Raw genomic sequence first — 23,798 nt, 5'->3', positions numbered from 1 at the left:
GAGACTCAGACAACCCCTATAGCAGCAGAGGCACATGCTATCCTGGTGACCCTAGTGGTGACGCCTGCAATACAGTGAAATCCACGACTACAGTGACATTGGCAGCAACAAGGCACCAAGGACTCTGGAGGCACAAACAGTGACAAAGAGGGCACCTGTCACACCTTCTACAGAAGCTGAAGAAGATGAAAAGTGCTGGTTCTCAAATATAACCAGTCAGCACAGGTAAGAGAAACCAAAAACTTGTGCCGTAACATCACCTACTGGAAATCAAAAGAAAGGCCTCTAATTACCAACCTGCTGAATTGTTAAAATTAAACAAAGCTATACCTAAATGAGAAAAGTGTTTACTACTTTAAATGTGCTGATAAAGAAACAACCTATCAAGCACCATGAATAACCACAGTAATATGATATCACAAAAAAGAAAATGACAATTCTCCAGAAACCAAACTTAAAGCCATGGAAGATTGTGATGTAAATGATAGAGAATTCAAAATAGCTGTCATGAAGTACCTCAATGAGATACAAGAAGGCTGAGAAAGGCGGTTCAATGAGCTTAGGAATAAAATTAATGAACAAAAAGAGTACTTTACCAAGGAGATTTAAACTCTAAAAAAGAACCAAACAGAAATTCTAGAGCTGATGAACTTAAAAAATGAGATTTAAAAAAATGTATTAGAAAGCAATGGAAATAGAGCAGACCATATGGAAGAAAGAATTAGCAAGCTTGAAGATAGAAATATAAAAATGACTCAGGTGAAAGAGAAGAAAGAACTAGGATTTTTTAAATATGAAAGAACTCTATGAGTACTAGCTAACTCTCTTAGAAAGGGCAACGGAAGGATAATGAATATCCCAGGAAGAGAAGAGAAGGAGAAGGGAACAAAGAGAGCCTACTTAAAGAAATCATAGATAAGAACTTCCCCAAACTGGGGAAGGAGCTGAACATACAAGAACAAGAAGCTAATAGAACATCTAATTATCTCAGCACAAAAAGACTTTCTCTAAGACAAAATATATTAAAACAGTCAAAAGTCAATGATGAAGAATTCTAAAAGCAGCTGAAGTGGGGGAGGGTTAGGGGGAGGACAGTAACATACAAAAGAACCTCAAATCAGGCTATTATCATATTTCTCAGCAGAAGGTTTACAGACCAGGAGAGAGTCAAATAACATATTCAAAATATTGAAAGATAAAAACTGCCAACCAAGAATAATCTATCCCATAAAGTTATACTTCAATTACAAAGGAGAAATAAAGGTTTTCTCAGTCAAAAGTTGAGTTTACCACAACGAAACACAAAATGTTGAAAGAAGTTTTTCTTCCAGAAATAAAAAAAGAAAAATTACACAGAACTTTGAGTAAGGCAATAAACAAAGAGACATAATAAAAAAAATTGCAACTCTATTACAAAATTGAGTATTAAACAATTATAGCATAAAGATTAAAGGGGAAAAAAGCATTAAAAATAACTATAGCCAATTCAATTTGGTAATAGTAAAAGACTTTAATAACCCACTTAAACCAATGGATAGATCCTCCAGATAGAAAGTCGACAAGGAGACATTGGCCTTAAATGATACATTAGATTAGATAGATTATATATATAAATATAAATATATAAAACGTTCCATCCAAAAGGAGCAGAATACACATTTTTCTCAAATGCATATGAAACATTCTCAAGGATAGACCATACGTTGGAACATAAAACAAGTCTCAATAAATCTAAGAAGACTAAAACCGTATCAAACATCTTCTCCGACCACAATGTATAAAACTAGAAATCAACTACAAGAAAGATGAAAAATCACAAATATACAGAGATTAAACATGCCACTGAACAACTATTGGGTCAATAAAGAAATCAAAGGAGAAAATATATGGAGAGAAATGAAAACGACACACCAAATTCTATGGGATGCAATAAAAGTGGTACTAAGAAGAAAGCTTATAATGATACAAAGCTACCTCAAGAAACAAGAAAAACCTCAAATAAACAAGCTAACCTTACACCTTAAGGAACTAGAAAACGAAGAACAAACAAATCCCAGTAGAAGAACAAAGTCAGTAGAAGAGAGGAAATAATAAAAATTGGAAAGGAAATAAATGAATAGCAACTAAAAAGACAATAAAGAAAATCAATGAAACTAAGAGCTGATTCTTTGAAAAAATAAAAAAATGGGCAAGTCTTTATATAGACTCACTAAGAAAAAATAGAGAAGGCTCAAATAAATAACAGAAACAAAAGAGAAGTTACAATGGAAACCACAGAAATATAAAAGATCATAAGGAATTATTGTGATATTATATACACCACCAAATTGGACAACCTAGAAGAAATGGATAAATTCTTAGAACCATACAATCTTTCTAGACTGAATCATTAAGAAATAGAAAATCTAAATAGACTGATCAGTAGTAAGGAAATTGAAACAATAATAAAAAATCTCCCAAGAAACGTAAGTCCAGGAACCAGATGGTTTCATTGTTGAATTCTAACAAACCTCCAAAGAATATTTAATATCTATTCTCAAACTCTTCCAAAAATGATGAGGGGGGAACATTTCCTAGCTTTTTTAGGAGGCCAAAATTACCCTGATACCAAAACTGACAAGAACAACACACACACAAAATAAAATTACAAGCCAATATCACTGATGAACATAGATGCAAAACTCGTCAATAAAATATGTGGAATATAAAACAAAAATAAAAAAAATCAAGCAAAACAAAACCAAAAAATTAGATATGGACAACAAATCAGTATTTACCATTAGGGAGGAGAGTAAGGAGGTGTGAAAGGGGAAAAGAGGGCCAAATGTATGATGATGGTTGAAAATTAAACTTTTGGCAGTGAGAATGCTATAGTGTATACAGATATCAAATTACAATGTTGTTAACCTGAAACTTATAAGAGTTTTATGGTTTCAGCTCTTATATTTTGGTCATTGATTTAAAACATTTTTTGTAATTACAAACTGCCTTTGCTGCTTCTCTCTCTCTCTCTCTCTCTCTCTCTCTCTTTCCATTTGGATTTAGCTGCTTTCAGCCTGAAGAATATTATTTAGTATGTTTTTAATGTGGGTATGCTAGCAATGATTCTCTTACTTTTTTTTTCCCCCTGGGAATATATTTAGTATTCTTTCTTGAATACTAGAATTCCTTCTTGAAATTCTTGAATAATAGAATTCTTTCTTGAAAGATAGTTTGGCTGGATATAAAATCTTTGCTTGACGGTTTTTTCTTTCGGCGCTTTGAATATGGCGTCTTACTGCTTTCTGGCCTCCATTGTTTCTGATGAAAAGTCAGATTAGGTTTTCTTTTTGTGTGATGATTCATTTTCTCTGACTGTTTTCAGGATTTTCTCGTTGCTTTTCAGCATTTTTACTGATGTGTCTGGATGTGGATCTCTTTGTATATATCTTGTTTGGAATTTCTTGAGCTTCTTGAACATGCAGATTAATGTTTTCCAGAAAATCAGGGAAGTTTTTAGCCAGTATTTTTTCTGTTCCTCTTTCTCCTCTCCTCTGGCACTCTTATTACATGTACGTTGCTATTGCTTAAACATATCACATATTTGTTGGGGGCTCTATTCATTTTTATCTATTCTATTTTCTCTCTATTCTACAGTTGCATAATCTCTATTAATCTGTTTTCAAATTTGCTGATTCTTTCTTATGCCAGTTCATATCAACTGCTGAGACCCTCTAACAAAATTTTCATTTTGCTCATTGTACTTTTAACTCCAAAATTTCCACTTGATTCTTGTATGTAATTTTTATTTATTTATTATTCTCTAATCGAAGAGATATAGGTGTACCTTTCTTTATTTTCTGGAGCTTCTCTGAAGTGTAATTTGTTTTTCAATAAATTTGAGAAGTTTTCAGTCATTATTTCTTTAAACGTTTTTTTCCTGCTCTTTTCTCAACCATCCTTCTTGTATTTCCATTACATGTATGTTTGTGCATTTAATGATGTTCCAAAGTTCTCTGAGGTTTTGTTGATTTTTTCCCCATTTTTTTCTCTTTTGTTCTTTGGTTTGCATAAAATCTCTCAATCTTCAAGATAATTAATTCTTTCCTCTACCAGTTGAGATCCCCTAGTAAATTTTAAATTTCAATTATTGTACTTAACTCTAGAATCTCCATTTGGTTGTTTTAAAATAATTTCTATCTTAATTATTTCACAATACATATGTCAAGCCATTATGCTATACAACTAAACTTATACAGTGCTGTATATCAGTTATATCTCAATACAACTGGAAAAATCATTTAAAAAGAAATTATTCAGAGCAATAATTTTTAAAATTTCTATCTCTTTATTGATATTTTCTATTTAATGCAACATTGTTATTTTATCTTTCTTTACTTCTTTAATTATGGTTTCCTTTAGTTCTGTGAACATTTTTGTAATGAATATTCAACATCTTTTCACTCCCACAGGTAGTTAACTTGCTTGTTTTTTCTAATGTATGAGTCACACTTTCTTGTTTCTTTGCGGGGGGTATTTTTTTTGTTGTTGGAAACTAGAAAATTTAGATAATATATTGGAGCAACCCTAGGTACTACTTCTTCCTCCCTTAGGGCTTCTTATTGTCATTCACTATCTTATATTTTTAGTGACTGGCTGGATTATTTTACTGAACTCTATGACGCCCCTCTTCACACAGTGTTAGGCATCTTCTGTTGCTCCTCATAAAGATGCAGCTTCGAGTATACACACAGTCACCCTGGGGTAACAGTGGTATTGGTAGAGTTCTTTTCTCCTCTTTCCCTGACCACACTGAGCTGTTAAATTCACTAATTGTTGGCTGATTGCTCTATTGTTTTAAACAATGTCTCAGGACATAAATTGTTCTATAAACTAATCCAATTAAGTTTAGGCTCCATCAAAGGAATATTTCTTGATACCAGTGTTTGATATTTATTGATCTTAGAAAGGCTCCTCCTACTTATGTTATTCTCTAGTTCTCTCCTGCAAACTAACCAGCTTATAGTTTAGCCTGTATCTTCATTAAATCTGTGAGTATCCTCTTATTTGCCTTTCCCCACAACCTCTGCTGTTCTTGAGAGCATGCTTAGCCTTAAACTTCTACATGCTTTGTTGAAAATAAAGTCAGTTCATTTGGGAAGAGATTAGAAGAGATCTGTTTCATGACTTGCTGCCCCTTCCCTACAAAACCTCTGAGCCAGGGCTCTTGAGCTAGGAGTAGGGACAATGGAAATCCTCTCTATGAATGGACTATAGCATGCTCTTCCACTCAAAGAATTGAAAGCGGGATCCTACTCCTGGTGTGGAACCACCATTTCATGAGTTGGCATAAGGGTGATTAGGGCTGCATTATTCTGAGCACACTGTGTTCAAGGTAGAGGTTTCATTCCATGAGTAGGGAATGAACAGAAGAAGAGAGCCCTGAGCTCTTGACTGAAGTCACCTGGGACTTAGCCTCAGCAACAAGTGGCTGGAAGCAGGATAAGAAACACTGAAGTCCTGAACCTCCTGGGAAGAAAGTCCTTAACTGGGAGTTAGAGAGAGAGGAAGCCGTGTGTTCTTGGCTGCAGCTTTCTGGAGTGGAGTCTCTAAACTTGGAGGGAAGAAGGTGTGGTCTTGGTTCATATACCGCAGACTCACATTTCTTATCGAATTTTCATAGATTTTTCTTGAATAGATATTTATTCACTTGCTATTTGCTCTTAGGATCATTTCCACAGGCTTGTCTTTTTAAAAAAAATAATTTTCACCAGTTTCACTAAGGAGTGGGTCGGTGGAGCTCCTCATGCTGTCATGCCAGAAGTTAATCTTCCCTTTACTTCTTTAAGCATAGTTTCCATTAAAAAAAATATTTATAATGGTTACTTTGAGGGCTTTGTTAAATATCATGTTATTTGTTCCCTTTGTTAAAAAACAAAATTCAGCTGAGTACATATGAAGATCTAATTGGCTTTATCAAGTGATTCATGAATCTGGCAGCATCCCATCTAGCAACTAGAAGGGTGCTCTGAGGGGTTGTACAAAATGGAAGGTTTTTATAGAAAAAAAGGTGGAGCAAGAGAGCTATTAGTGAACGAAAAGAAAGGATTATTTTGGGGCTGGGACATCTTTCTTTAGGCGAAGAAAAGGGGAGAGTTTTTATCATTCAGATTGCCTCTTCTTTCTATGGGGGATGGAGAGGGCCCATGTGACAGATTGCCTTAGTGGTTCTTGACCAGAAAAGTTCCATACTGATTAAGATTATGTTTCTGAGAGAGGTTAGAACTGCAATTAGATCGGATGTTAAATTTAGGTTTTGGAAGGGAGGGGAAAAAATGGCGTAGATGATAGTGGCTTTGTTCATCCCTCTTGCGACCAAATCAAAATTGTGACAGAAACATGGAGCAAACAGCAAGCAAAGTCACCTGGAATCTAGAAAAACAGAAGCACTACATCTATGGAGAGAAATAAGAAATCATCCTGCAAGAGTAGAAGGTAGGATGGGGAGAACACCCAAGGCTGCCCAGTCCCAAGCCGCTGAGTGAGACAGAAGCTGTGGCAGCCAGCAGCTGCATATGCCCCTTATGAGGGCTGTCTCCATGACCGGACTTTCATGGTGATGGACCTGCTCGCACTGAGCACTAGCGCTGGTGGGCTTCATGGGGGTCACCAGGGACTTACAGGGGGACACTGAGTTGTCAGAGTGAGGGCTGGAGGTGAGGCTCTCTCCTGGGCAGAAGAGCTGGGGTATCTATTGTTCCTCTGTTCAGCCCTCCCCCCTCCTAGTGTGCTGATGCAGCAGCGCTATAGCTAGGATGTCATTAAATTGAATAACAGAGGTCGCTCTTCCCAGAAGATTCCCTGAAACTCCACCTCCCTCAACTCCTGGCTGCACCCAAACCACATTCCACTGTGTCCTCAAAGAGTCCAGTGCTCCTTGCTGAGCCAACTACAAGACACACTGGTGGCAGCTGGCCTCGGTTTCTGGAGTGGCCTCTTGAGGCAACTATAAGCACAGCATCTGTAAATTGCTTGCTAAATCTTAACAGGTGGTCCCAGAGGGGCACAGGCTGAGGCTAAAATTGCCTTGCAGCTCTTTCAGGACTTTGCTACTGAACACCTACTACACAAAGCCATGCTAATAAGACAAGGAGACTTAGGAGCTTTGCTTAGTACATAGAAACAGATCCAGAAAGATAGCCAAAATGGGAAGACAAAGAAGCAGAAACCATATGAGAGAACAGAACAGAGATCCAGGAATAATGGAGTCAAGCAATCTAACAGATGCAGAGTTCAAAACACTGGTTATAAAGATGCTCAATGAACTTAGGGGAAGTGTAAATGAATTCTGATTTTAAAAATATAAAAATGAAAATGGAAATTATAAAAGGGAACCAGTCAGAAATGAAGAACACAATATCTGAGAATAAGAAGATATTAGAGGGGATCAACAGAGTGGATAAAGAGGAGGGTTGAACTACTGATATAGAGTATGGGGAAGCCAAGTATACTCAATCAGAGTGGCATGAAAAAAGAAGCCAAGACATAATAATAACTTAAGGAGACTATGAGACACAATTAAATGTAAAAATATCTGTGTCATAGGGATACCTGAAATGAAAACAAGAAGTTGAAGAGCTGTTTGAAGAAATAATGATGGAAAACTTTCCTAACCTGGTGAGAAAAATAAACATACAACCCCAGGAAGCTCAGAGAGGCTCAAAAAAGATGAACTCAAAGAGACCCACACCAAGACACATCATTAGTAAAATGCCAAAGGATAGATATGTAGAGAGAATCTTAAAAGTAGCAAGAGAAAAGCAGTTAGTTACCTACAAGGGCGTACCTATAAGACTGGCAGCTGACTTCCCAAAAGAAACTATGAAAGACAGAAGGACTTGGCACAAAATATTGAAAGTGGTGAAAACCCAGGATCTACAACCAAGAATACTTTATCCAGCAAAGCTATCATTTAGAGTCAAAGGACAGACAAACAGCTTCCAAGACAAAAATAAGCTAAAATAATTTATCACCACCAAGCCAGTATTACAGGAAAAGTTGGAGAGACTTCTTTAAAAAAAAAAATGTATCAAAAACATGAATAAAGAATGGTAATAACTACATTCCTATCAACAAGTACCTCAAATGGAAAAGAATTAAGTGCTCCAACCAAAAGATAGAGTGGTTGAATGGATAATAAATCAAGACCCCTACATATGCTGCCTACAAGAGACTCATTTCAGATAAAAGACATTCACAGACTAAAAGGAAGGGAACGGAAAAAGATATTGCCTTGGTGGACCTAGAGGATATTGCACTGAATGAAATAAGACAGATAGAGAAAGACAAATATTGCATGATTTCGCATACATGTGGAATCTAAAGTACAAAATAAAGAACAACAACAAAAATGAAAATAAACTCATGGATACAAAGACTATTTTGAGGGCTACTAGATGGGAGGGGAGTTGTCGGGGGAGCGAAAAAGGGCAAAGGGAATAAGAAGTACAAATAGATAGACATGAAGATATAAAGTGCAGCAGAAGTTAATAATGTAATAAATATGTAAGAGGGAAAAGGGGTACTAGATTTAGTGGGGTGATAACTTTGTGAGTTATATAGATCTCTAATCACTATGCTGTACACTATGCCAACTATAATTGAAAAAAAAAACCTCATTGAATTGCACAATGTAAATACAAGCAACTAATTGTCTTTTATATTTCAATAAAGCTTCCTCCCGCCCCCCAAAATGGGTATCTCACTCTGCTCAGTTGGGAACTCTTACTTTCAAGTGCACTTTTTAAATTATTTTATCTAACTGAAATACTTCTCGCAATGGCCAAGCAACTCCAGAAAAATTTTGCCTCCTTTGCAAATATTTGCACTTTCTGGGACTATAGATCTTAAACATAAAATAAGCAGGTATATCACTTCTTTTGATATAAAAGATCCTGCTTCTTAATATTTTTTATGAGGCCTCTGTTCTGAAACCCAAATATTTGAGTCTATCTGCCTGTGCACACTGGTCAAAAGAAATGCATGAGCAGGCATTTGCAGTGAAGAAAGGAAGTAGTTTATTATTGGATTGGCTAATTCAGAGAACAAGCAAGCTTGGGCTCTGAAAAAACTGACTCCTTGATGGCATGTAAATTATAGATTATATAGGGCAAAATCACAAAGAGTTTGGAGTTGTGTTAGGAGCTGATTGATGGGAAGTAAGGTAAGGGTAGTAAATCATTTCTTCAGGTCTTGAGAACAATTCTGAGGTCAGCTCTGGCATCTATCTGTCCGGAGGTCATTTCACCTTAGGGCTCGGGAGCGGAAATATAACTTAGGTCAAGATGTTATCTTTAGCCTGCCGGAGGTCCAGATCTTGTGACCATTAGTCAGATAGGTCTGGGCTATTGGCTTCTATTGCCTCAGGGGTTAATGATTATCAAGAGAAGAGGCTAGGTCTATGAGTTATGTAGAGAGAAAAGGAAGAAAGTGATTTCTAAAGCTATAGTCACAAATCAATTAAAAATCAGGAGGCCCCTCAGTTTTACCTCCTACTAGACCCAGTCCAGCTCTAGCCAATAACCAGCAATAATTCCTCCGGAAAGTTTAAGTTGGTAAAAGAATTGAATGCCCACAAACAAAGGAATGGGAATTATCAACTGATTACAAACAAAATGGAGAACTGCAGCTGCCACCAACAATTCTCTATGGAATCTGGGGGACTGATTCCAAACAAATAGGGAATTGCAGACTAAATTGTCAGCAGTTCCCAAAGTAGAACTCAGAGACAGAGCTAAGGGCTGGGGTTTCCACCTGGGGAATTGTAGTCTGAAAGGCTAAGGGCTTGGCTCCAGATAGACCTGTCTGCCAATTCAGTTGGCTCTGAGCAGATTCCTCTACCAGCTCAATTAGCTCTGGGTAGATATGTCTATCAACTCAAGCTGACCTGCCCTGTAAAGGAAAGCCAATTAGATTGAGAACTCCACTGCAAAGAGAGAGGCAGAGCTCAAACCAAGAAGGACTTACCAACAGCCCTCATAAATGGCGAGAAAGAAGATGAACTCAAAATGAGGTTTGCGTGTGCTATGCCTGTGTTTCTCGTCCCCAAATGACGTCAGAAGTTCAATTGCACCACTTCCACCAATCTGTTGAAAATAAAACTCCACCAAGTAAATGTGAAGATATAATTGGCTTTAAGTGATTCATGAATTGGGCAGCATCCCTTCTAGCAACTGAAAGGGTGCTCAGAGTGAGGAGTGTACAAAATGGAAGATTTTTATAAAAAGAAGTGTGGAGCAAGGGAGCTATTAGTTTCAACATATGTCATTAAAGAAAAGTTTACATGAATTACACGGTTCTAAACTCTATGCTACACAGAGAGGCATGCTACACTGAATTACTTGATGCACCTGACTCTGTTAAACAGAGTTTTAAGATATGTCGTTAGAGAGAGAAGTACATCCACCAAAAAAATCCTACTAAGTATAATATTTCATAAAGATATCCACTATGCCAAATCAATGATACACCAAGTTCTGTTAAACAGTGTTTGAACATATATCATAAAGAAATGAATTCATGCACCACCCCGTGCTAAATATACTGTTTCACAGAAGAATCATATACTTAATCAATAATACACCTAGCTCTTAATCCAGTGCCTTAAACATAGCTCTGTGTTATCATTTACTAGCATAGTGATGTCTCTGTTATACACTGTGTTTAGCCTTTTATAATGCTTCTTTCTTTAGTGTGACACAGTGAAATTTTATGTTAAAAGAGCTCAGTGCATATATGAGCACTAAATATTGATTCTATATGGTACTGACACTGTGTGGTGCATATAGTTCTATCTTTAGTAATATATATTAAAAAAAACACTGGTACATGATTGATTCAGTATAGTGATGTCTCCATGACACACAGTGTTTAGTACTGTGTCCTTTCATTAATGACAAATGTTGAAACTCACGTTTAACAGATGTCTGTGTGAAACACTGTTTAGGAACGTGTGATGCATGTGCTACTTTCCAATGATCTATGCTGAAGCTGCATGTGTTTGATAATGTGATAACAGAAAGGAAATGATACCATTTTTCTTACTGCATGTATTAATATTTTTTCCTGCCACTTAAATTATTTGATGAAAAAATTTCATTTTAAAGATTTTTTAAAAAGTCACTTAAAGAGGATTAAAAGACACACAGAGTGCTAATCACAATGTTTCAGAACATAGCTGTATAGTGAATCAATTATGCACCTAGCTCTGTTAAATACACAATGTCATACATCACTAAAAATGGACTACACATGCAATTCAATGGTTGCACAGTATTTCACAGAGATATCTCTACACTGAACCAAATCTGCTTCTAGTTCTGCTAAACAGTTATGACATATGTCATTAATGTAAGGAGCACATGAATGACACAGAGCTAACCAAAGTTTTCAGAGAGAAATTATTATACTGAATCAATCATGTACCTAGCTCTAGTTAAACACATAGTTTCAACGTGTATCACTTTAAAAAGAAGAACTTGTACTTTACTGTGCTAAACACACTGTGTCACAGAGACATCACTATCTGGTATCAATCCAGCACCTAAGACTATAAACACAGAGTGTCAACTATGTTACTGTAAATAGGTACATGCAAACACAGTGCTGATGAAAGTGGTTCACATGGACTTCCCTGTAATGGCCCAATCACATACCTAATTCTGATAAACACAGTTTCAGCATGTGTCACAATGGAAAGGAATACATTCATCAGACGTTGTTAATCACAAAATTTCCAGAGATTTGACTTCACTGAATCAATCGCATACCTATCTCTTTTAAACTAGATTTTCTAAATGTGTCATAAAAGGAGTCCTTCATCCCACAGTGCTAAACAGTGCTACACAACAATATCACCATACAGAATGATGCACCTAGCTGAGTTAAGCACAGACTTTCAGCATATGTCACCATAAGAAAGATAAAATGCACCAGAGATAAACACAGTGTTGAGCAGAGACAGCTCTACATACAATCAACCATACCATTAAGTTAAACACAGATTTTCAACACACGTCACAAAGAAAAACAGTACATACAATATACATTGCTAATCACAGGGTGTCAGATACACATCAGTACTGAATGAATAATGTATGTAGCTCTGTTAAATAGACAGTTTCAACATGTCATTAAAAAAAATTGTATTTGCACAATGCAGTACAAACAATTTTTCCCAAACATATCATTATATTGACTCAATCATGCTTCAAGCTATGTTAAGCACAGAATTTCAATATATGTCACTAAAAAAGCAGTACATACATCACACAGTACTAAATACAATGATTCAAACAGACATTACTATACTTGATTAATTATCATGCAGCTCTGCTAAACATAGAATGATAACATTTGTAACTAAGAAACTACAAGAACATACTTTCACAGAGTCATATGGAATCATATGGAATCAATCAGCAACTAGCTCTGTTAAACACAGTTTCAACGCATCAGTCAAAAAGCTTATATGCGCCCTGGGGATGGGAGAAATCTGACTTCCAGAGTTACCTGCTATGATAGTCAAAATTCCAGTTATCAACAAAAAATTACAAGGCACTATAAAAAAAATTACAAAGAAACAATAGGTATAATCTAACGAGATCATGAATGTTAACTGAACTTATGGTGGTAATCATTTTACAATATATGTAAGTCAAATCATTATGCTGCACATCTTAAACTTATACAATGTTTATGTCAATTATATCTTAATAAAACTAGGAGAAAAGAAAAAGTGTGGCTCATTTATAGGAAAAAGAGAAAGAAACAGAAACTCTTTGAGGAAATACAGACTTTCTACACAATGCCTTTAAATCAATTGTCTTAGTATACTCAAAAAGCTAAAGAAAACCATTGGAAAAAAAACCTAAAGGAAACCAGGAGAATATGTCTAAACAAGCAGAAGAAATATCAATAAAGAGGTAGAAATGATATAATGGAACCACATAGAAATTCTGGAGTTAAATAGTACAATAAGTGAAATGAAAAATTCACCAGAGTGATTCAATTCTAGTTTGAGTAGGAAAAAAGTAGTAAACTTGAAGATAGTCCACTTGAAATTGTCTAGTCTGATGAACAGAAAAGAAAAACAATGAAGAAAAATGAGCAGAGCTGAGAGAGAAAATGACAGTGTAGGAGGCTCCAGGGGCCAGTCCCTCCAAAGAAATAACAAACAAACAAACGAACAAACAAACACAGTCAGAATCAACTTTTTCAGGTGCTAGAAAATAATAGAAGTTCTACCACAATTGAGCAATGGCTCAAATAGAAGAAAATTGACTGAGACATACAGTAAGAGAGTTTTGTGACATTTTAACTTGCCATTACCCTGCTGTGTTCTCACCTCATTATCAGTCTTAAAGATGGTGGCAAGTGTTCTCATTGTGGTTCCCACTTCAAGAGGGAGCAGAGTAGGTCTTTGTTTGAGTTTTCTGGAACTGTCAAAACAAACTACCATAGACAGGATGATTTGAACAACATAAATATATTTCTCATTATTCTGGTTAGAAGTCCAAGATCCGCAGGGTTGGTTTCATTCTAAAGCCTCTCTCTGTGGCTTGTAGATAACTATCTCTCTCTCATGTTTTCACATGGTCCTCCCTCTGTGTGTGCCCATGTCCTAATCTCCTATTCCTATTACACCAGTCATATTGGATTAAGGTCCACCCCAAAGACCTCATTTAATTTTACTTATTATTTTTTTTTAAAGATTCTATCTCCAAATAAAGTTGCATTCTGAGGTACAGGGGTTAGGAATTTAACACATAAAATTTTGAGGGTATACAATTCACCCATAACAATCTTTGAATGAATAGTGCTTGCGTGTTTTGATGTATCTGGAAGCTTACTGACCTACTGATACAAGAGACTTGCCTTCATTTTCATAACTCAGAACTCTCTTAGGGTGTAACGGAGGCTATACACTATACATAAGGGCATTCCTCAAAAACATTGAAAGGCAAATGAAAAACCTGCTGCTACCTATGGCAAAAGATAACATTTAGGTTAATGCCAAAAGCCTGAGAGGAAAATATAGGGAGTCAAATACTTTGGGTAATAATGGCTTTGAAAGACACTTGCACATGTCATGGAATCTAGAAAGGCACAAGAATGTCAAGGGCACAATGCATACTCAGGAAAGGTCTAAGAAGACTATAATTTTCACTTCCAGCTGATGTTTAAGTTTACCATAAGCAAGAAGTAAAAACTAACACAGCACTGTTAACAGACTAACTAGGCTGTGATGGAGTACCCCAACACAGTGCCTATCTGCTTTTTGCAGAGAAAGTGTTTTATTTTTCTTCTATTCTCTCCAGGTGTTTAAGGAAATCTCTGTTAACCAACTAACTGATTACTAAAATAAGGAAAAGATACTTCAGAGACTGAATAAATCCATACAATAAAGTTGCAAAATGCAAGATCAACACACAAAACCAGTTATATTTCTACACAATAACAATGAATAATTCAAAAAGGAAATTAAGAAAACAAGTGCACTTATAATAACATCAAAATGAATGAGATACTTAGGAATAAACTAACCAAGGAGGTACAATACTCATACACTAAAAAGTAGAAAATATTACTGAAAGAAATTAAAGAAGACCTAAATAAATGGAAAGATATCCTGTGGTCATGGATTAGAATACCTAATACAGTTAAGATGACATTACTTCCTAATGAGGTACTGATTCAAAGCAATCCCTCTCCAAATCCTATTGACCATTTTGGAAAAAATGAAAAGGCTGGCTCTAAAGTTCATACGGATCTTTGTTTTTCAGGATTACAGGGATTAGGTTGTTGCTACTGCATGTGACAGCCATCTGATGAAGTTGGGCCAAGACACATTGGCCAGTGTATGGATGACAGTCACAGATAATTAGTGGATGATACTTGTGGAGGGTTATGAAGACGAGGATTATGTAGTTTGGATCCTGGTAAAAGCAGTATAGAACATCACTCGAAACAAAAAAGGAGAAAATGTATGTGAAGGGTGAAATAAGAGACATAACAGTGCCAGGAACTCCACAGACCCACTCTCCAGGGAAACTGGTGAAAATTATAAAAATACAACCTTTTAGATTTTTTTTTTTCACAACAGGTTTGCTGCCAGAACACAGGTGTTGTGAAAACCACCGCTAAATCTAAGCCAAAATGGGAAAGGAAAAGACTCATATCACATCATCACTGGACACATAGATTTGGGCAAGTCCAACACAACTGGTCATCTGATCTACAAATGTGGTGGGATTGACAAAAGAACAATAGAAAAATTGAGAAAGAGGCTGCAGAGATGAGGAATGGCTCCTTCAAGTACGCCTGGGTCTTGGATAAATTGAAAGCTGAACGTGAGTGTGGTATCACCACTGATATCACCCTGTGGAAATTCAAGAACAGCAAGTTTTATGTGACCATTATTGATGCCCTAGGACACAGAGATTTTATCAAAAACTTGATTATATGCACATCTCAGGCTGACTGTGCTATCCTGATTGTTGCTGATGGTACTGGTGAATTTAAAGCAGATATCTCTAAGAATGGGCAGACCCGTGAGCATGCTCTTTTGGCTGATACACTGGATTAGAAACAACTAATTGTTGGTGTTAACAAGTGAGATTCCACTGAGCCACCCTACAACCAGAAGAGATATGAGGAAATAGTTAAGGAAGTCAGCACCTACATTAAGAAAATTGGCTACAACCCTGGCATTTGTGACAATTTCTGGTTTGAATGGTGACAACATACTGGAGCCAAGTGCTAACGTGCCTTGGTTCAAGGTATGGAAATTCACCGTAAAGATGGCAATGCCAGTGGAATTATTCTTCTTGAAGCTCTAGATTGCATCCTGCCACCAACTCATCCAACTGACAACCCTTTGTGTCTGCTACTCCAGCACATCTACAAAATTGGAGGTTTTGGTACTGTCTCTGTAGGCCTAGTGGAGACTTATGCTCTCAAACCTGTCATGGTGGTCACCTTTGCTCCAGTCAATGTAACAACTGAAGTAAAGCCTGTTGAGATGCACCATGAAGCTTTGAGTGAAGTTCTTCCTGGGGACAATGTGAGCTTCAATGTCAAGAATGTGTCTATCAAAGATGTTCATCATGGCAATGTGGCTGGTGACAACAAAAATGACCCACCAATGGAAGCAGCCGGCTTCATGGCTCAGGTGATTATTTTGAACCATCCAGGCCAGTTCAATGCCAGATATGCACCTATGCTGGATTATCACACAGTTCACACGGTTTGCAAATTTGTTGAAGGAGAAGATCGATTGTTTTTCTTGGAAAAAGCTATAAGATGGCTTGAAGTTTTCGAAATCTGGTGATGCTGCCATCGTTGATACGATTTCTGCCAAGCCCATGTGTGTTGAGAGCTTCTCTGACTATCCTTCTCTGGGCTGTTTTGCTGTTTGTGACATGAGACAGACAGTTGCTGTGCGTGTCGTGAAAGAAGGCAGCTGGAGCTAGCAAGGTCACCAAGTCTACCCAGAAAGCTCAGAAAGTTAAATGAATATTATCCCAATACCTGCCACTCCAGTCTCAATCAGTGGTGGAAGAATGGTTTCAAAACTGCTTGTCTCAATTAGTCATTTAAGTTAAACAGTAAAAGTCTGGTTAATGATTACAATGCATCATAAAACCTTCAGAAAAAAAATGTTTTGTAGACCATTTGTTTTTTTGTATGTGGTAGTTTTTAAGTTATCAGTTTTTAAAATCAATATTTTTTAATGGAAACAACTTGGCCAAAAATCTGTCACAGAAATTTGAGACCCATTAAAACAAAGTTTAATGAAAAAAATTATATAACCTTTTAAAGTCTCTAGAAATGGTCTGGGGACAGATAAAATGAAGAAATATTTATTCAAGAACATTACTACAAGTCATTAAGAATGCCAAGCATTGGTGGTATTAGAATCAGGACCCATTCACTGCCTCCTTTCTCCCAGCTCACCGAGACGGAAACCTTACTCTAGACCCGGGCAGCCAAGAGCACAGGCCTCCTTTGCACCCTGCTCCCAATCAGAGAGCTGTCTTCCCTCAAAGGGTGGGACTTTGGCATTTTTTATCCTGTCCCCAGCTACCTGCCATGGAAGCTACACTTTGTGAAAGTGTGGCCAAGAAGTGAGGGCTCCCTTCTTCCCCAAGCCTCACCGGTAGTGTGGCAGGCTGACCCTGCCTGACCATTTCCTACTCAAACGAGTTAATTCCTGACTGCACCCCACTTCCCAGGATTCTCTGGTTGATGTGGCAGTCCAAAAATCTGCTTAAACAATTAAGCTGGTCTCCTTATAGTTTGGCAACCATTCAATGTTCTCCTTCCTTATATGGAATATCTATAGCTATGTAGGCATATAGAAGTACAAGATGGTATAAAACTGCCTGCCATTTTATATTCGGGGCTCAGCCTTTGGATAAGAATCTGCTGAACTGGTGCTAGCATCAATAAACACTGCTTCCTGCTTATAGCCTCGGTGTCCCGTCTCTCTGTTCTAGAATCCCACAACATTTCTGGTGGCTCATCCAGGATCTAGAGACGGTGGTTTTTCGCCTCCCTTGTTTTTGGGGTCTGGCCACCAGGACACAGGGAGACACAGACTCCACTTGGCACACCAATGAGCCCCTTGCCTGTAAAGGGAGAAACGTCTCTTCCAGTGACCTTGGGTGGCTGCTCCAGAAACACAACGGAACCCAGAGAGGTGCAGGAACCAACCCAGGAGTACTGCTCGACTGAATGGTAAGGACGCAGGTCCCAGGGATAGCCTGTCTGCTAGAAGACAGAAAGGGAATCTGATCAACTCCCAAGTTCACCCGAGTACTCTACATTTGTTAGAGGAAACCGTGACCTCTCAGGTACATAGGGCAGAGAATGGAGTGTGTTTGATGTGTGATTGCATGTGATTGAGACATAGCCTTCCTACAAAGCGAGAGTTGAGCCTCTATCTGCAGTTCTGTGGTGAACCTCATATGGCTTAGGGTAGTGTGACTGAATCTCCGTGAGTAGTCTACCGACCCACCAACTGCTAAGAGGCGCTTGAAAGATCCCCGCGCGGCTAGTGGCCAGAGACGGGTGAAGCGAATTCTGAGTGAATGTGCAACACCGACCATGGGTGGAAGGATGCGTGGACAACAGAGTAAACAGACACCTTTAGGTCGTATGCTTAAGAATTTCAAAAAGGGTTATTCAGGTGATCGTGGAGTTAAACTCACTCCACAGAAACTCCGTACCTTTTGTAAAATCGACTGGCCCTCTTTTGGCCAGCAGAGGGGTCGCTTGATAGGGAAGTCATTGCAAAGTTCTCTCAATTCATTACTGGTCAATCTGGCCACCCAGACCAATTCCTTTATATTGATTCTTGGGAGACAACAGTTTGCACACTTCTCACTCCCCTTGGTTGAGAGTCTGCCTAGAAACCTGTAGAGTACTCATAGCCTGAGCCTTGGCGCCCTCCTGAGGTCAGTTGAAGGAAAAGAAGCCTGTGTTGCCAGCACTAGGCCAGACCAGGCTCTATTCTGCTAGGCCTATGGTCCAAATGATAGTCAGGGGCCGACCTATTGACTTTATGGTTGACGCTGTAGCTGAACACTCGGTTGTAACTCAGCCTATGGGCCCCCTTTCTCAAAGGCATGCTACCATTATGGGAGCAACCAGGGGACGAGTCTGTCGTCCCTTTCTGCAGCCCCGTCAGTGCTACCAAGGGGGACAAGAAGTCATCCACGAATTCCTGTATCTGTCCAACTGCCCTGTAGCACTGATGGGATAAAACCTTTTAGGAAGACTATAGATTCAAATTACCTTTGACTCATGTGCCTAAGTGGCCCTAATCTTACGGAAGCCAGAAGCAAGGATCATTTTGCTCATGGTTTCCCAAGGAGAAGAATGGCACCTCTATAGTCTCATAGGAGGGTCCCAACAGGAACCCAAGTGCCCAGAGGGTGGGCTGAAGACAACCCTCCAGAACTGGCCCTCCAGTGGTGGTAGAGTTAAAACCAGGAGCTGAGCCAGCCCACCAGAAATAGTATTTCATCCCCTATAAGGCACAAATGGGGATCCAAAAACATTTAGAGAGACTTCTAAAGTATGGGTTCTCTGTCCCTGCCGATCATCCTGGAATATGCCTCTCTTGCCAGTTTAGAAGCCAGGAACTGATGAATACTGGCCGGTCCAAGATTTACAAGCATTCACCTAGGCAACTGTCACCCTGATGCCTTCTTCTGCATTTGCCTGGCTCCTCAGAGTCAGCCAATCTTTGCTTTCCAATGGGAAAGCCCTGAAAGCGGAGATAAGGGCCAGTTGACATGGACACGATTACCTTAGGGGTTCAAAAATTCTCCAACCATCTTTGAGACAGCTCTAGCCTCTGATTTAAAGGCCTTCCTGGCAAACCAACACAGCTGTACATTACTCCAGTATGTAGATGACCTCCTCTTAGCAGGAAAGACCTATGAGGAATGCATGGAAGGAACACATCTATTCCTTACTCTCCTCTGGGAAGCGGGTTACAAGATTTCTAAAAGGAAGGCTCAAATCTGCCAAGAAAGAGTCATATATCTCAGCTTCCACTTATTGCAGGGACAGCACCAACTCGGCCCAGAAAGGAAACAAATGGTCTGCTCAATTCCCATCCCTACCACCCGGTGACAAGTCCGCAAATTCCTCGGAGGAGCTAGCAGAATCTGGATACCTAATTTCTTCATCCTGGCCAAACCCCTCTATGAAGTCACAAAAAGGGAGAACAGGAGCCCCTACTCCGGGAATCTTCACAACAGAAAGCCTTTGATGAAATCAAACGGGCACTCACTAATGCCCCTGGACTAGGACTCCCAGACTTAACCAAATCTTCCTTTCTGCACATTCACGAGTGCACAGGTGTTGCAGTAGGGGTCTTAACCCAACTGCTAGGATCTTGCTACCGTCCTGTAGTTTATCTCTCCAAAAAGCTTGACTCTGTCGCCCAGGGCTGGCCACCCTACTTGTGAGCATTTACAGACATGGCTCTCCTTGTGTCAGAGTCTGACAAACTGACTATGGGGCAAGAACTGACAGTTCGAGTATCACATTCGGTAATAACATTACTGGAGTACAAGGGACAAGATTGGCTCGCCAATGCCCAGATGGTCAGTTACCAAGGAATGCTGTGCGAGAATCCATGTATCCACCTAGAGGTAGTACAAATCTTGAACCCAGCCACCTTGCTACTCGTTGGGCCTGGCTGGCCAGACCACAATTGCATTGAAGTCGTGGATGAAGTGTTTTCCAGCCTACCTGACTTGACAGAACTGTCCCTCAAGGACCCTGATGTAGAATATTATACTGACGGTAGCAGCTTTGTGAGGGGAGGAGAACGTCTTGCAGGATATGCTGTGGTGACCCTACATTCCACTACTGAGGCAAAACTTCTGCCTAGGGGAACCTCAGCACAGAAGGCAGAGCTCATCACCCTGACCCGCACCCTTCAGTTAGCAGTAGGAGTGTGTGCTAACATAGACACCGACTCTACATATGCCTTCACCACCCTCTGTGTACATGGAACTCTGTACAAAGAGAAGGGTCTAATCAATTCTGGGAGAAAAGACATAAAACATGGAAAGGAAATTCTAGAACTCTTAGATGCTATGTGGGCCCCCAAGAAAGTAGCAGTAATGCACTGCAAAGGACATCACAAAGGGGACACCATAATGGCCCAGGGCAACTGCAGGGCAGATCACGTTGCCAAACTGGCAGCGGCCAAGGAGGTGGCCAGCCCTACAGCTCTAACTGCTTCCCTGTTTCCCAGTCTCTTAGCCAAATGGGACTCCAAGTATCTCCTCAAGAAGAATCTTGATTTAAGACTGAAGAGGGGAGCCTCATCCCCAGTGGATGGTGGAAGTTCAAGGAGAGGCAAATTGCAGTCCCTGGGGCTCTATCCCCAACTTTTGTCAAACAGTTTCATCAAAGAACTCATCTTGGTCGCGCTGCCCTAGAGACAATTCTGGGCCGGTACTTCTATGTCCTCTGGCTCTCTAGCATCTCCCGAGCAGTGTGTGAATGGTGCAAAGTCTGTGCCCTTAACAACCCCAGGCAAGGGCCATGTGCCCCACCAGGGGTATAAAGTGTCAGTGGCACACACTTTGAGGAACTCAAAGTAGACTCGACTGAAATGCCTTGATCATGGGGCCTCAAGTATCTCTTGGTCTTTGTATACACTTATTCCGGTTGGGTAGAGGCTTACCCAACCCGGACTGAAAAGGCCCGAGAAGTAGCCAGACTGCTCCTCCAAGAAATTATTCCATGATTTGGCCTACCAATTACCATTGGCTCAGATAACGGGCCAGCCTTTGTAGCAGAAATAGTACTACTACTACCCAAGAATTTAAATATTAAATGGAAATTGCATACTGCCTATTGACCACAGAGTCCAGGACAGGTGGAATGCATGAACAAGACCCTTAAGACTCATTTGGGAAAACTATGTCAGGAGACACATCTACATTGGGATGAAGTCTTCCCCATGTCACTATTAAGAATCAAGTTGGCCCCAACCAAGAAGACTGGGTTTCCCCCTATGAGAGCCTGAGAACGACCACCCCTATTCATCAAAGGACTATAAGGAGACCTCAAGGAAATTGGTGAATTGACTCTGAGACAACAGCCCTAGGCCCTAGGGACCACCTTCAAGACTCTCAACTAATGGGTTAGGGAAAGGCTCCCCGTCAGTTTAACCACTCAAGGTCATTCCTTTAAGCCAGGAGACTGTCTGGGTAAAAGAGCAGAACATTCAGCCCCTAAAACCCCTGTGAAGAGGCCCTTTACTGTCATTTTGTCTACCCCCACTGCAGTTAAGGTTGCTGAAATAACACCCTGGTTACATCACGGCAGACTTAAACCCGCAGCTGCAGAGTGGGAGTGTGTTCCAGACTCCTCTAAGCACCTCAGGGCAACCCTTTTGAAGAAAACACCGACTATGCCAACAGACCAAAAGTAAGACATCAGCCCTGCTTTGGTCCCATTGGAAGCTGACCAATCTACATGCGGCGGAAGCCTGGGGATGATGTCTCGTCAGGATGGGACCCTAGTAACCTCTTTGGAGACTGGTTCTCCACTTTTGGTGGCTTTAAGGCCTTATTTGGGATAGTATTCCTCCTTGGAACCTGCATCCTCCTCCCGTGCCTATTGTCTCTTGTAATCCGGTAAACTATCTCCCTCATAGAGGCTATAGTAGAAAGGAAAACTGCAGCAAAAGTCCTCCTTGGAGGTTCCAGCCTCTAAACCAAAAATTAGAAGAAGGAGATGATGCTCTCTGACCCAGTCCTTGGTCCGAGCATCAAAGCAGGGAATGTGGCAGGCTGATCCTGCCTGACCATTTCGGACTGACACGGCAGTCCGAAAACCCACTTAAATGATTAAGCTGTTCTCCTTAAAGTTTGGCAACCAATCAACGTTCTCCTTCCTTATATGCGTTATCTATAGCTGTGTAGGAATGCGGAAGTACAAGATGGTATAAAACTGCCCACCATGGTACAATCGGGGCTCAGTCTTTGGATAAGAATCCACTGAGCTGATGCTGGCATCAATAAATGCTGCTTCCTGGTTATAGCCTTGGTGTCCTGTCTCTCTGTTTGAGAATCCCTCAACAATAGTGATGCAGGACAGGGCAAATTTCCCCAAACTGGTGGAGGGGAGACCAAGCCCTGCACCAAGAGAAGAGGGTCCTTTGATGGAGGGTGTAGAAAGAATTCAACACACACGTCAAAGTTAGAGTCAAAAGGAAAGTTTATTAGAAAAAGGATAACACTGGTCTCCTCTCAGAGGCAGAGAGTGAGAGGGACAGAGTGAGACAGAAAGATTGAGAGAGAGAGAGAGAGAGAGAGAGAGAGAGAGAGCAAGAGAGTAAGTAAAGGCACTGAGAGGGACCCTAAGTGTTCAGGGAATTCAGTTTGTATGTCATTCTTCAGTTCCCATTTCCTTTGATATGGACATACAGTGAGGAAGTGGGAAGATGAAAAAGTAAGGATATGTAGAGTGAAAAGTCTGCTGGCAGTTCCCAGCCTTTAATCCATAGGTGTTCCATGGTTTTAGCCATAGGGAATGACTCCGTTGGTTCCTGTTTTCCCTTCACAGGTGTGGGGAATGGGTTGTTAGTAATCGCAGCAGAAATCGTCCTTTGTTCTGAAGGTGTCCTCCAGAACTGGCTGCATGACTGATCAGCATATTTCAGTCTCTGATTGTGGCTTGATTAACATTTTAATTCTCTTGCCTCCTCCTTGCATTAGTAGGACAGAAGCTCTACACTGGGTTCAGTGCTATCGAAACTCTCGGGCCCAGACCATCATTATCTGAATTTGTAAGGCGGTGCTTCCACCCCTGGAGAGGCAAGCCAAAAAGACCAAAGTCTACTGCCCATTCCCATCCACTGAGTGCTCACTCAGAGAGAAGTGGGCCATTGTCTTCAAATTTGGCCCAAAATACTGGCTCAGAGATATTGCCTGTGGGGAGAATCAGGCCATAAAGCAGATGAATCCTAATCTCTTCTCAGAGGAACCTACTTCATTTACAATAAAGTGTGAAGTTCAAACCTAAGGGGGTTCTCAGCAGTGGAGGGTGTGATGAAAGGCAATTGGAAAGAGATCGGTAGAATCATTGGCATATAAACTAACTTTAGGCTGACTAGTTTGCCCAAAACCACAGATGAAGACATGTAGGAGGAGTCCATCTGAGTTCAGAACAGATCTCAAACATTAACCTATACAAATATCCTGTTAGGTAGCTAGACAGAC

At 39.8% G+C, this 23,798-nt stretch overlaps 1 pseudogene; it reads left to right on the top strand.

Annotated features, from left to right (window-relative positions):
* The first annotated feature begins 15,155 nt into the window (after positions 1–15,155).
* On the top strand, positions 15,156–16,554 carry LOC120589833 (elongation factor 1-alpha 1-like; annotated as a pseudogene).
* Positions 16,555–23,798: the final 7,244 nt, after the last annotated feature.

The sequence above is a fragment of the Pteropus medius genome, unplaced genomic scaffold (genome assembly GCF_902729225.1).
Source record: "Pteropus medius unplaced genomic scaffold, Ma_sr-lr_union100, whole genome shotgun sequence".
Classification (NCBI taxonomy): domain Eukaryota; kingdom Metazoa; phylum Chordata; class Mammalia; order Chiroptera; family Pteropodidae; genus Pteropus; species Pteropus medius.
This window is presented reverse-complemented; position numbering and strand designations above follow the sequence as displayed.